This window comes from Colobus angolensis, unplaced genomic scaffold (genome assembly GCF_000951035.1).
Source record: "Colobus angolensis palliatus isolate OR3802 unplaced genomic scaffold, Cang.pa_1.0 Scaffold162, whole genome shotgun sequence".
NCBI lineage: Eukaryota > Metazoa > Chordata > Mammalia > Primates > Cercopithecidae > Colobus > Colobus angolensis.
In genome coordinates this window covers 4,724,004-4,739,680 of record NW_012114733.1, presented here as the reverse complement: position 1 = coordinate 4,739,680, position 15,677 = coordinate 4,724,004, and the positions used below count along the sequence as shown (strand labels likewise).

Below are 15,677 nucleotides of genomic sequence, written 5' to 3'. Positions count from 1 at the left end.
TGAACAACTGGGATTACAGGTGCCTGCCATGACACCTGGCTAATTTTTATAGTTTTAGTAGAGATGGGGTTTCACCATGCTGGCCAGATTGGTCTCGAACTCCTGATCTCAAGTGATCTACCCACCTTGGCCTCCCAAAGTGCTGGGATTACAGGTGTGAGCCCCTGTGCCCAGCCACCTTTTTTTTTTTTCTTGAGACAGTCTCACTCTGTTGCCCAGGCTGGAGTGCAGTGGTGCGATCTCAGCTCACTGCAACCTCCCTCTCCCACTTTTTGATCCCGTTTTTTTTTTTTTTTTTTAACTGCTTTTAAGATTTTATCTTTATCTTTGGTTTTCAGAATGTAGCTATGATATACTAAGGTGTGGTTTCCTTTGTGCTTATCTGTTTGCTGTTCTCTAGTCTTGAATCTGAAAATTCTCAACTATTACCTCTATACTGCTTCTGTCCCATTCTGTTTTCTAATGGAACATCGATTTAAACTTTTGTATGTGTCTTACATCTCTCATCCTTTTCTTGTTGTTGTTGTTGCCCACTCTCCCTTTATTTTTTCTGTGGTTTGTCGTGGCTATTTTCTATTGCTGTGTCTCTCAAGTCATTAATACATGTCATCTGCTATATCCAGTCTGACTCCATTAAGATAGTAAATTGAGGTTTCATATGTTTTAATTTTAGAATATCCACTTGCTTCTTTTTATTGAGTCTAAATATCTGGTGAAAAATGTCAATCCTCTCATCTGTATTTTTTTTCTGTATTTTTATTGAACATAATAGTTGTGATTATTTTAAAGTTATTTAAGATCATTGGTTCTTTTCTTTTGGTTATTGGTCTTCTGATTTTGCTTTTTCATGTCTGGCAGTTTTATTCTGGACATAGTGTACCAAAGAATTACAGAGAATTACAGTAGCTATCTTTAGAGAGACTCCTGTTCATTATTTGGATTAGGGGCTGATTATTTCTGTCTTGTCATGGATTGAATTTGATTTGAATTGGTTTGAAAGTTTGGTAAGACTCAGTTTACCTCTAGTTTATTCTGAGAGATTTGGTTTTGTCTTTTAAAACTTTTTTTTTTTGAAGTTGTTTTTGGTTTTTAGAGTCTTGTATTTTTTTATTTCAGTAGGTTTTTGGGGAACAGATGGTGTTTGGTTACATACATAAGCTCTTTAGTGGTGATTTCTGAGATTTTGGTGCACCCGTCACCCAAGCGGTGTATACTGCAGCCCCAGTATGTACGCAATATGTAGTCTTTTATCCCTCACCCGCTTCCCACCCTTTTCCCTGAGTCCCCAAAGTCCACTGTATCATTCTTATGTCTTTGTGTTCTCATAGCCTAGCTCCCAATTATGAGTGAGAACATAGGATGTTTGTTTTCCATTCCTGAGTTACTGTGCTTAGAATAATAGTCTTCAATTCCATCTAGGTTGCTGTGAATGCCATTATTTTGCTCCTTGTTATGGCTGAGTAGTATTCGATGGTGTATATGTATACCACATTTTCTTTATCCACTTGTTGACTGATGGGCATTTGATTATCATCTTGCCCATATGACATTAAAATTCAGCAGATGTCTTGAGGGTAAAATTGGTGTTAAAGAAAAAATTATCCAATAATACTTGTTGAAACACAGTAAGAAAACTTTTTTTGGGACCATTGCATATAGGGAACACTGCAGTGGGTTCTTGCAGTGGGAAGGAGAGATTGAACTCAACTCTTCAGCATGGGCAAGTGGGAATTTATAGCCAAGAAGCAGTGTGGGAGTCAGTGGATAGAAAGTTACTAAGAGGAAACATCAGGGATAATGGGGATTCTGGCTAAAACAACAGGATTCTTGCTGAAGACAGACGAGAGTGATCAGACATCACTTAGGGGAGATTGGAGAGTATAGGGGTCTTGCTAAACTGGATTTTACAAGGAAATGCACAGATGGACCTAGGAGAAGAAGGTTCAGGAGCCTGACTGAAGTTTGACTAAGCACAGAATCTTTGTCACTGGCTATGTGTTTGAGGCACATCAGGTCTCCAGTTAGTATGGATACCTGTGCGTCTCAGAAATGCCGGAAATTTTACTTTGCCTTTCTGAAATTTGCTTTCGAGCCCTTGAGCCCCTTCTGCAGCTTCTAAGTTCAGCAGATGTCTTGTGGGAAAAATTGACTGTGGAGTTGAGGCATTTCAAGTCTGATTATTTCTTCAACCCTATGTAACTGCCAAGAGCTTTTCTGATTTTTCTTAGCTCCAGCAGGCCTCTGCCTGAACTAAGTCTGCTGCTTTCTTAGCCTGTGCCCAGAATTGGTGAATGTTCTTAGAGGAAAAAAAAAATTAGCTTACCTCTGAACAGTCCTCCTACTATGAATTTTAATCCATCTAGGCCTTATTGATTCCATAGCTTGCCCAATGCCTTTAAAAATATAATTTTTTGTTTTCTGCCTTTTTCTAGCTGTTGGGAGAGTTGGTCTGCCATGACCTACTTACTGTTTACTACTGTGCAGTAGAATTCTTAACCATGTAATACAAAATTGTCTTGATACTCCTTTTATGATTTTTTGAGTAATTTCATTTTTATATATAAAATCCGAAGCATTATATAAAGATGGAATGAGCCCAGATACATCCATTAAAACTATTGTAACTGCCCAACAGTTTCATTTTGCCTGCTGCCTGGATACAGTTGATTTATCAAGACAGAGGAATTGCAGTAGAGAAAGTTTAATTCATGGAGAGCTGGCTGAACAGAAGTGCCAGAGTTTTATTACTGAAATCAGTCTTCCCCAAAATTTGGAGGCTAGGGCTTTTCAAGGATAGTTTGGTGGGGCAGGGAATGGGTGCTGCTGATTGGTCAGGGAGGCAATCATAGGTGTGGAAAATGGTCTTCATGTTGAGTCCACTTCTGAGTAGGACCACAGGACCAGGACCAGTTCGTGGGTTCACGTGGAGCCCTCAGCCATCAGAAATGCAGAAACCTGAAAAGATAGCTGAAAAGGCCAATCTTAGGTTCTACAATAGTGATGTTACCTGCAGGAGTAATTGGGGAAGTTGCAAATCTTGTGACCTCTGGAGTAATGGCCGGTAATTGTTTACATTTACACTGTAGCAGAATTCAGGCTCCTCTCATCCTCCTAAATGTCTTGCTAAACATGATACAAAAATATCAGTGACCTTTCTAAACTGTTACCAAATAACTAATGGCTTTCTGTCTGTATTATTTTATTTATTTATTTTATTATTATTATTATTATTAGTAGTAGTAGTAGTAGTAGTATCATTATTTTTGAGACGGCATCTTGCTCTGTCGCCCAGACTGGTGTGAAGTGGTACAATCTTGGCTCACTACAACCTTAGCCTCCCAGGTTCAAGCAGTTCTCCCTGCCTTACCCTCCCAAGTAGTGGGATTACAGGTCCTCGCCACCAGGCCCAACTAATTTTTGTATTCTTAGTAGCGACAGAGTTTTGCCATGTTGGCCAGGCTGGTCTCTAACTCCTGACCTCAGGTGACCTGCCCACGTCAGCCTCCCGAAATCCTGGGATTACGAGCATGAGTCACTGCACCCAGCCTGTATTACTTTACATCATAATGAAAGAAATGAGAATAAAGAACCTGTTTTGCAGGCAGAGGCTAAAAACAAAAACTTTGAACAACTGGTAGAAATGGTTTAAGTTAATTTCTAAATTTGAGAAGATAGAAGGACTAACCTCCAAACTCCTCTTCTCCTCTCAGGAGTATAGTAAACATGAGCGTAAAGTCAGAATCATCAAGATATCAAGTTCTTTAGGGACAGAATAGGTGCTGAAGGACCAGGCAGAGGGAAAGGTTTGCTTTGCCACTCCTTAAGGCACTGAGCCAGGATCTGAGATTTCAGAGTTCTCTAAGTGAGCTTTAAAAAGTGGAATCTTGTGGTTTTGCTTCAGAAGAGGGATGAATGTGTCTGCTTCTGGAAATGGACATTAGCAGGGCTTCCCATAAAACTCTGTTGACTGCTGCGGGTTTAGAATAGAGGTTGCACTGGTGAACTCCGTTGCTGCCACACCTCGTGGTCTGAGGAAGCTGGCCCTTCCACTCAGAGACAGTGCCTGAGAGGAGACTGCTGAAGCTTCAGCTCAGCAGTGTGTGAGCTTGTCTGCCTCCGCGAACTGTCATTTTATCCAGCATCTGTAGGTTTGCCTTGCCAGATACCACATCAAAGCCTAACCTCTACAGGTGGCTAATGGAACACAGCAAAAAAAAAAATCACTAAGGGAGCTCATTAACTTTACGATGTAAGACCAAACTAAACAAGTAAAATATGTGGCTCCTACTGATGAGCCACAGGGATGAGACAGAAGAATGTAGTAAATTAAGAAGAAAATTATTAAGAACTTTCAGAAAATGTAATTAGAACATACTCAGAATTTTTCAGAGCTAAAAATTTCCTAAGAGAAAAATTCAGCAGATGAACTGATAAATAACCCCTTGTGAGAGCTGAATCTTTTGTTCCAAAAGATCAAATAGAAACAATTTCATGATGTAAGACACATAGAAATAAAATTATTTTTGAAAAGATAAGCGACCTGCAGGAACAAATTCAAGAGCTTTGCGAATGAGTGTTATAGAAAGAAAAAGAAAAAAGAAAGAAAACAAGACAGAACAAGTATTAGTTTAGGAAATAATAGAAGAAACTTCCCTAGTTTAGAAACACTTAAGGTTGTCAGATTGAAAAGGCTGAGACTTAGATACATTTGATTGCGGGTGCGGCTGTGTGGAAAAAGTTTAATGAAAAAACATACATATCTAGAGATAATGTACAGAAATAACTGAATTTCAGTCATGAGAAAAATCATTCAGAGAAAAGAGAAAGAGAATCACATTAACAATAGACTTCTCACCACTAACCGTAGAAACTTAAGGGAACATTGGAACAATATCTCATAGCCACGAAAAAGAATCTCTAACAATCCTGTACCTAGATAGGATGTCCTTTATCTCAGTTAAGTAATGGTATGTTCAGTTAGTTTATTTCGTTTAATATGAGAATGCCTTGGTATTGGAGCTACAGTGAATAGGACAAGCAAGTGGACATGTAACTAATTCCTAGGTTAGTGAGAGATAGATGATAAACAAGTCTGGACAAGAAAATGAAACGTGATGACCATACCATCCATGTTAGGTATTTGCAATGCTTAGGGACAATTATTCTCTGTATTAATATGAATATTAATACTAATAAAAACTTCCTATGGAAGACCATCCTATTGATAAATGGACAAACAAGGCAACTTGCAGAAGAAAGAAGTATGAAGCGCCAATAAAAATGAAAAGATAAGCATCACTAGCAAGGAAACAAATGGAAATTAAAACAAGACCTTTTTCACCAATCTAATGCAGGGACAAACAGGACTTCTAAGAACAATTAGAGTGATACTGGGAATTAATATAATTTTTTTGATAAATTTGACAATACTTATTGAAATGAATGTGCATATATGTACACTTTGACTTGGCAATCCTACCCAAAGGAAAGTACCCCACAAAATATATATGCACCAAAACATAAGGAGATGTGTATATATATACACATGAGGAGATATATATATACACACACACACATATAAGGAGATATATATATATAAATGTTTATTACAGCATCATCTGTAGTTGCCAAAGGTCCATCAAGAAAAGAATAGCAAAGTAAATAAGAAATTTCCATACTTTGGAATGTCACACAAATACTAAAAATAGTAATAAGTATATCTATGAATATGGAAGAACAGTCAGAAAACTCTAAGTGAAAAAAAATCAAATTGCATGGTAATGTGTAAATTAAGATTCCAATTTTGTGTGAAAATAAAAGTTCCTGTATATATTTATCAATTTAAAAATTTACTCATTTCTGAGTTAGAATCCAATGCAGACATTTAAAATCAAATTACAGAAGAATGTCAAGTTTATACATTTGTGATAAAATATCATAAAAGCAGATTATAAAACTGTGTGATAGCTTTATATGAAGAAAAAATTATATTTTAAATAACCCTCTACTTAAGAAACTAACAGACAACTGCTCATCAACCAGTTACATTAGCAGTCACTTACAGTGTCATCAGTTTGGATTTAAAAACAGGCAGACTTCAGTAGAAGTCTAATATGCTATAAAATATGAGAGTTTCTGCAAATGTCCCTGGAAAAGACATAAGGACTACATAAAAATTAATAATGATTATCTGTGAATAGTGAAACTATTGGCAGTTTATTTTTGTTACTTTCTGTGTTTCTCGGGTTTTTTTCATTGAACATGGAGAAATTTGTCATTCATGACAAAAAACATTTAACAAAAATTCATTTATGATCCTATATGAATTTTAAAATTCATATAAGCTAAAATGTTAATTCATGTTTTAAATAACCCAAGTAAGGATGAATTAAGTCACTAGAAACAGGTCAGCATTTACTCAATATATTTAATACAAGCCAGGTTACTATGACTAAAATTATATTTATCTTAACATCTCCACAAAGTTCTAGAAATAAGACAGTGGTGAAAGGATAATAAAAACTTAGGACCCCAATTCACCATGCCAAAAGGGAAAAAATAAACTGAAAGCCCAGTCACATAAGAAACTGCCTTTCCTTTTGTTCCTAAGCTGATAACTACAGATAAAAGGTTAGGTTAGCTGCTCCACAAGTAACTACTTATGTTCCCCCTATCTTATGTAAAGTGCCTGTTTAATGAAGCCAGATGAATACATAATTGACTATTCCCCTACTTGCTGTTTTCTCGTAGAACTTGTGGATTACCATACCCTCCTTCTCTCCCCTACAGCCCACTTTTCTCCTTTAAATATTGACGCCCTCAAATTCATCTTTGGAGAAAGGCACAGATCACAGACTGTCACTGTGATTCTGTATTTTTTTCTTCCGAGCATATCCTTAACCTTGGCAAAATAAACTTCTAAATTGATTGAGACCTGTCTCAGATACTTTTTGGTTTACAACAATGCTAAAGTTTCGGTGCCACAAAAGAAATAGCACTCAAATATAAAATTTACTTTTTAATTCTCAGCAAGGCAATGTAGAAGGGTGCGCCCTTACAGATGGAGCAATGGTGAGCCCACACTTGGACAAGGGAGGGGAAGGGGTTCTTATCCCTGACGCACGTGGCCCCTGCTGCTGTGTTGTTCCCCTGTTGGCTAGGGTTAGACCACACAGGCTAAACTAATTCCAGTTGGCTAATTGAAAGAGAGTGACGGGGTGAGTGATTTGGCGGGAAAAATGGTTATGGCAGAGCAGGAAATCAGAATGAGTCAGGGTGGAGAATGAGCAGGTAATTGGAGTGAGTCAGGATGGAATGAGTCAGGATGGAGTAGGTAATCGGAATGAGTCAGGATGGAGTAGGTAATCGGAATGGAGCAGGTAATTGAAAAAGATTGCCTTATGAGGAAGTTAAGTTTAAAAGTAGAAGGCAAAGAAATTGAACATACTGACATATTGATTCTTTGAAGAGAAATTTAGAACTCATATCTAACAACTATAAGTAATAAATAAGTGAAATACAAATTGGATTTTCAGTAGCCAAAAATATTACATTATTTTGTTACTTTTGAATGTACTTTATTTCTTCAACTTAAGGCAAGTATAATTTCTTCTAACTTCTCTGTTGTCTTAATATTAGAGTAATATAAAAGGTAGTCACTTAATAAATTAATGTGAAATTATTTCTGATATAAAAATAAAGCTATCAGACTGTTCCCTCTTTACTGTCTGTAAGAATTTTAGGGGGGAAAACTGTGCATACAAAATGGCCTACAAATAAGATGGAGTAATCAGATGTAAAAACTAATGTACCAGTTGCTTGAACTTTCACTGAACTCTTCTTTGAAAGATGAGGAAGCGTTTTAATTATATACTGAATATAAAAATTATCCGATTCATAATTTGCATATAGCACATTTGCAGTCAGTGGTAATTTATTGATCTTGAAACCACCTTTGCAAAAATAACAATGAGAAAATTATGACAGTAAAAGAAATCTAACTAACCCCCATCTTGCCTTTAACCTCCCAACTGCCCTTAGTCATTCCTGGGCCTGGGCCATGCTAACTTTAGGAGAAATTTATAGTTTAAATGATAATGGCCCTTCCCCAAAACTAAACCACCTTTGTAAAGCTAATGAAAGACGAGATCTTGCTGTGTTGCCCAGACTGGTCTCAATCTCCTGGGCTTAAGCGATATGCCCACCTCAGACTCCCAAAGTGCCGGGATGACAGATGTGAGCCACTGCACCTGGCCTGGATAAGCGAACTTTCTAGGTAACCAAAGATTTATTGCATTCTGAAACTTTACTAATTGAATGATTCTTTTCCTCAAATATACTGTGTAGTTTTTTATCCTTGTATGAAATATATTGAATATGACTTAACTATGTACTTGAAGGTTAAATTGTATAATTATAGTAGTAAATTTTGGGAGGTGTCTGTGTTCTAGGCACTAAGTGCTTTATGTGTATTAAAATTAATTTATTATTCATAACAGTCCTCTCAAGATGGATACTTTTATATTCCCATCATACAGTTGAGCAAACTAGGGTACAGAGAGATTGAGTCAATCTCTCTCAAGAATACATGGCTAATAATGAAATGTTAGTAATATTTTAAAAGCTCTATTTCTGCATCATTAATAGAGCCATAGCCTTCTCCTTATCAATTTGTATCTTAAAAAGAAATCTCACTGACACTTTTTTAATGGGGTGTGAAGAAAAAAATTGCTCTACTGTTTTAAGTATCCTCATCTCTCTCAAAACCAACGACTGATCTGCTTTCTATCACTGCCAGTTACTTTGTGTTTTCTGGTTTTATATAAATTAAGTCATACAATATATACTTATTTTTTCTAGTTTCTCTCAGCATATTTTGAGATTCATCCACTTTGTTGTGAATCAGTAATTCATTGTGAGTATTAGTTTATTTTACGGATTTCTCACAGTTGGTTTATCCATTCATCTGTTGATGGACAGTTTTGAGTTGTTTCCAGTTTGGGGCTGTAACAAACAAAACTACATGAACATTGATGTACAGGTCTTTGTACGGATGCATATTTCCTTTTCTCTTGGGTCAATATCCATGAGTGGAACAGCTACATTATAAGGTAGAAGTATATTTGACTTTTAAAGGAAATGCTAAACTTTTTTCTGAAGTATTTATACCATTTTACATTCCTACCAGCAGTGTATGAGAGTTTCTGTTTTCCTCTATCTTTGCCAGCATGTGATAGGGTATGCCTTTTTAATTTTAGCCATTCTGTTAGTGGTGTAGTGGTATCCCATTATAGTTTTAACTTGCATTTTTCTAATAACTAATGATGTTGAACATTTTTCTCATTTGTTTATTTGTTATTTGTGTGTCTTATTTGGTGAAATGTGTGTTCAAATCTTTTGCCCATTTTTTTAGATGGGTTCCTTGATTTCTTATTGTTGAGTAAGTTCATCTTTTACATCTTGATATCTGTTCCAGTATAATTAATTGAAAAGGTTATCCCTTCTTCACAGCATATCTTTTGCACCTTTGTCAAAAATCAGTTGTCTATATATGTGTGGGTTTATTCCCATATTCTTTATTCTGTTCCATGATCTATTTGTATATATTTAACAGCATTTTGATTACTCTAGATATATAATAATTTTTGAAATCACACAGTGTTAGATCTCCAACTTTGTTCATTTTCGAAGTTGCTTTTGCTATTGTAGGCCTTTGTATTTCCATATTAATTTTATGTTCATGTCATCAATTTATACAGAAATGTCTGCTGGGAGTTTGTTTGGGATTACATTGAATCTTTGGATCCATTTGGGGAGAGTTGCTATCTTAGCAATATAAACAAGATATATTTCTCTGTTTAAGTATTTTTACTTTCAGCAATGTTTTGTAGTTATCAGTGTACAGGTATTTCATCTCTTTTGCCGGATTTATCCCTAAGTATTTCACAACTTTAATATTGCTGATTTTTTTTTTCATTTTCTAATTGTTCTTACTAGTATATAAAAATGCAGTTGATTTTTCTGTATTCGTCTTGTGTCCAGCAGTCATACTAAACTCACTTATTGTAGTCAATTCCATTGGGATTCCTATGGAAATGACCATATAAAAAACAGTTTTACTTTTTCTCCCCAATTTATATACCTTTTCTTTCTCTTGTCTGAATTTACTGATTAGACAATGTTGAATATGATGAAGGCATTCAATCTTTCACCATCAAGAATGATGTTCTAAATATTTCATAAATGTCTTTCATCAAGTTATGGAAGTTTCCCATTTCTTCCTAATTTACTGAGAATTTTAAATCAGGAATGGATGTTGAATTTTGTCTAATGCTTTTAGTGCAAAGTATTAAGACTGTCATGGTTTTCCTTTTTTAGTTTGTTAATAAGGTAAATTACATTTATTGAACTTCGTTAAACCAACCCTGCACTCTTGGATAAACCCCATTTGATTGTGATGTATTTTTTTATAATGTTGAACTTAATTTGCTATAATTTTGTTTAGAATATGTTAATGAGGGATCTTGGCCTGTAGTTATAATGTCTTTGTCTGGTTTTGTTGTGAGGGTAATGCTGGCCTCATAAAATGAGAGAGGAAGTGGTTCCTTCTCTTGGGTTTTCTGGAAGAGTTTGTATTGAACTAATGTTATTTGTTTCTTAAAGAGTTGGTAGAATTTACCAGTGATACTATCTCAGCCTAGAGTTTTCTTTGTGGAAAGGATTTGAATTGGAATTATGATTTCTTTTTTTTTTTTTTTTTGAGGCGGAGTCTCGCTCTGTCGCCCGGACTGGAGTGCAGTGGCCAGGTCTCAGCTCACTGCAAGCTCCGCCTTCTGGGTTTACGCCATTCTCCTGCCTCAGCCTCCTGAGTAGCTGGGACTACAGGCGCCCGCCACCTCGCCTGGCTAGTTTTTGTATTTTTAGTAGAGACGGGGTTTCACCATGTTAGCCAGGATGGTCTCGATCTCCTGACCTCGTGATCCGCCCGTCTCGGCCTCCCAAAGTGCTGGGATTACAGGCTTGAGCCACCGCGCCTGGCCTGGAATTATAATTTCTTTAACAGACGTTGGCTATTCAGGGTACATACTTCTTTTCAGTGAACTTTGGTGGTTTGTGTTTATCAAGGAATTTGTCCATATCATCCAAGTTGTTAAAATTATTGTCATATTAATAATGTGACCTCATTATTATTTTAATACCTCTAGAATTTGTAGTGATGTCACCTCTTTGATTTCTGTTAGTGGTTCTTTTCTGCCTGATTGGTATGACCAGAAGTGTGTCAATTTTAGTGATCTTCTAAAACAATAACAAAAGAACCCCAGATTTTTATTCATTGATTTAATTTTTTTGTTTTCTATTTGATTGATTACCATTCTGATCTCTGTTATTTGCATGCTCCCACATCTCCCACCACTTGCTTTGGATGTCATTTGCTCTAGTTTAATTTGTTTCTAGTTTAAGCTTGTCATTGATTTGAGATTTTCCTTTTGTTGTAATATAAGTATTTTAAGGCTGTAAATTTCCTCTTTAGTATTGCTTTAGCAGCATCCCACAAATTTTGGTATGATGTGTTTTTTAAATTTCCTTTTTTCTCCTTTGATTCATGGGTTATTTAGAAGTATGCAGTTTAGCTTCAAAATATTTGTGGGCTTTCCATAATTTTTTTTATGTGTTTCTAGTTTTGTTCTATTGGGATCAGGAAGCATATATTATACACATTTTATTTTTATACATGGTATAAACCCCAGCATATACTGCTATTATTCTTGTTTTAAAGCCTGTTATCTTTTAAAGAAATTTAAGTGAAGCAAATGAAATTTGAATTTAATTATTTTTTTCTGACTCCTACCCCTGTCATTTGGGAACTCTGTTTATAAGTATATTGGGCTACATTAAATTGTCCCTCAGTTCACTGATTCTGTTTCTGTTTTATTTTGTGGGGTTTTTTTGTGTGTGTTTCATTACGGATAATTTTTGTTGCTGTGCTTTTATGATCAATGTCTAACCTGTCATTCATCCAGCCAATGTCTTTTTCATCTCAGATATTTTATTATTTCTGTTTCTAGAGTTTTGTTTGGGTTTTCTATATTGTCTAACCTTTGGAACATATGGAATATAGTTCATATATGGAACATACAAAATATAGCAGAAGGTTTTAATGTCCTTTTGTGCTAATTTTAACATCTGATTGAGTTATGCATTGTTTTGATTGGTTGATTTTTCATTATGTCTCATGTTTGTCTTACTCTTCGTCTTCTTCTCAACTCTGGAAGTCTGCCAGACTTTGTCTTAGAGCCCCTTCTAAGTGTGCTGACCCAGAAATTCTCACAAGGCAGTAAGCTGGGTAAGAGTAATAGGGTTCACTTCAGTTGTTTCTCATCTCTCAAGGATGACTGGCCTTCATTGCTTGATGCCAAAGTTTTGAAAACTATTTCATATATTTTGTCTGTTTTTTTTGTTGTTGTTGTTCTTGTTTCAGATGGGATTATAAGTCAGCTTCAGCTTATTCCTTCTTAGTTGGTAGCAGAAGTTTGGCCTTTTTAAAAAACAAATTAGTACTCTGGTATAAAATAGTGTGTGGTTGTATTAGGAATAATTTTGATGAGTATTCATGTCAAAAGATCCTCATCACGTATATTTGAGAGTGATTTATAGCTTTCATCATTTCCATTTAAATATATTCATATCTATGTATGTATAAAGTCCAGAAGATTATACCAAAAATGTTTATTAGCTTGGGGGTGGTATGATATGGGGTCACTGATTTTAGGTATTTTTAAATTTTGAACATATACAATAAATTGAAAACAGAAAATATCATTTACAGGCCAGCATGAAGAATTTAAAGTGCTAGCCTCTTATTTCAGAGTTATTTGAAGCCTGACATGACAATATGTTGGGATAAAAGATACATCTTTAAATCATCAAATTCTTACCTCTTAAATTAATATGGTGGTCTTCCTGGTGCATCATTCAGGTTATTGGAGCCAGATGCATATGTCTGTCCTTTCTTTCATAATTTAAAAAGTATATCCTAAGGGAGAAATGCATTATGTTTTGAATTCTGGAGTATCTGGTGAATGCATATGTGACAGAATAATTGGATAATTATAGAGGAAGGTATTGGAATTGCTGCTTCCAGGTAAAGCATTAATTAAACATACTACTTCATTTGCCTCATGATGGTAGGATTTAAGTTCTTACTGTTTACAGGGAATTATAATTTATGGTACATGCCATACATCAATCACAACTTTTAAAATATATTTTAATTTTGGGAAAGAGGGCAAAACTTGGCAAGTGCCCAAAGCAAAGCAAAACACAAATATGCAATAATAATAACATCAACTATCACTACCTCCGGATTTCAGATTCTTCTTTCTAAAATGTAGAATTAGCTGAGGTAGTTTGTATGGTTTTTCAAACCTACCATTATTAGATTTACAGGTGAAAAATTATACATTAAAATTTAATATCCATACCTGACTGAATTTCTGATGCATTTGTTAATGTCCTTTTAAATTCTTGTTTCTGGTTATTTCACTCTAAGTATATTTGTAGAGATAAATCTATTTTATCCTCTATTTAAGTAGTGATGTTCTTTTATTTTTTTTCCTTTATCCATATGTATCTATGATAACCTTTATCCCTGTAGATCTATGACCCTAATTCATGGATATACAAAAGAAAGGGATAAGAAGACTTGTCATTTAAATTGCCTACAGAAATTGTTTGACCCTTGTGATTAAAACTACAAAATCTAGTAGTAGTGTGCCTTAGAGAAAGAAAAAAAAACATATATATATAGATAGATATATTTAAAATATGATAACAGGTAAAAGAACTCCAAATTACTTAGAAACATTCGTTTTGGTGTATTTGTGTGTGTGTGTGTGTGTACATGTTTAAAGAAGGTATTAGGATTGTTGCCTACAGATTAAGCAATAGTTATATGCTTTATTTGCATTATTTTGGGGATGCGAAGAGAAGGCCCACTGTAACACTGCATAATGACAGATTTAGTATAACAACATTAAGATGCTACATTTTGGCTAGGTGCAATGGCTCATGGCTATAATCCTAGTACTTCAGGAGGCTGAATTAGGAAGATTGCTTGAGCCCAGTAGTTCAAGACCAACCTGAACAACATAGCAAGACCTCATCTCTAAAAATAATTTTAAAAATGAGCCAAGCTTGGTGGTGCACGTCTGTAGCCCCAGCTACGCAGAAGGCTGAGGCAGCAGATTCACTTGAGTCCGAAAGGTTGAGACTGCAGTGAGCCAAAATTGTACCACTTCACTTCAGCCTGGGCAGTATAGACCCTGTCTCTGAAAAAACAACAACAAAAATAAAGCTACTTTTAAAGGATAATCCATTTACTATCAAACACTTTTTAAATTGTTCAAAGGCTGGACTGTTTATAAAATGTCAATAATAAATGTCTTAGGGATCTGGAAGTATATAGCATTTACTATTCCTACAAAGCCTTAGATATTTAGTAAAGAGGATTGATATATAGAATACCAAAATAGTAAATTGAGCCATTATTTGTCATTTCAGCTGGTGCACTGTGTTTATAAAATTTCTAAATGCTGGTGCAAAATGGTGCATATTCTCCCTGACATTGTAGTCGTCTAAGCACTTGTTAAGATGCTGAGTATATTATTAACATTTGATACTCTGAAATGTTGAACTTTTGGCCCTGAGTAACTAATATTTCAGACAGCATTTTTAGGTTAATGTTATCCATCTTAAGTACTAGATCATATTATTTTACTTTTCTAGCTCATATAAGATAATAGTAAAGTTTAAACATTTTGAATAGTCATTAACGTGTTTAGGGGCAGAATGTGTGAAACTTTTGTTATGATTTGATTTGAAGCCATTTTCCTTTTGCTTCCATATTCTCCATATTGCAAGAACATAAAATTGCACATAAAGAATTAGAAAGATTATCTTAACTGAAGAATTTTCACCCTTTTTGTTTTGTATCTTAACAGTGTTGAAACTCTAGTTTCAAATACATTATAAAATAGTAAAGTTAATAGTCAGAAAGAAAGCAAACCACCTGGCTTTGCTGAAGAAACTAAAGTATTTTCTTAGTCATTCCTTTGAAAAATAGGAAGCCAGAATTAGAAAAATTTGAAACCTTGGATAATTTCTTTGGTTTTCTTTGGTTCTACTTGGAGTACATGCCCACCTCCGTCTAAAATGATAGGAATTCAGTATTACTGTAAAGTAGTTTGGGCAAAACGCTGCCACTTCACTCTGTTATGCCTAAAAATGTTTGGCTAGAAACACCTAAATATAATATTTTATACTTACAGAAATGTAAAAGGGTTGTTTGAACTTCACAAATGTATGTCATGACACAGATGAATGTCATGATCATGTAACAGTACTGTTTTTAATACAATTTTTTCTTTTTTTGGGGGGGGGGGACGGAGTCTTGCTCTGTGGCCCAGGCTGGAGTGCAGTGGTGCGATCTCAGCTCGCTGCAAGCTCCACCTCCCGGGTTCACGGCATTCTCCTGCCTCAGCCTCCCGAGTAGCTGGGATTACAGGCCCCCGCTACCATGCCCAGCTAATTTTTGTATTCTTAGTAGCGACAGAGTTTTGCCATGTTGGCCAGGCTGGTCTCTAACTCCTGACCTCAGGTGACCTGCCCACGTCAGCCTC

At 35.4% G+C, this 15,677-nt stretch overlaps 1 protein-coding gene across 1 annotated transcript in view; it reads left to right on the top strand.

The window, feature by feature from the left end:
* LOC105508449 (RAB6A-GEF complex partner protein 1) overlaps positions 1-15,677 on the top strand; it is a 114,973-nt gene that overhangs the window by 18,519 nt on the left and 80,777 nt on the right. The gene's annotated exons all lie outside the window — the stretch shown is intronic.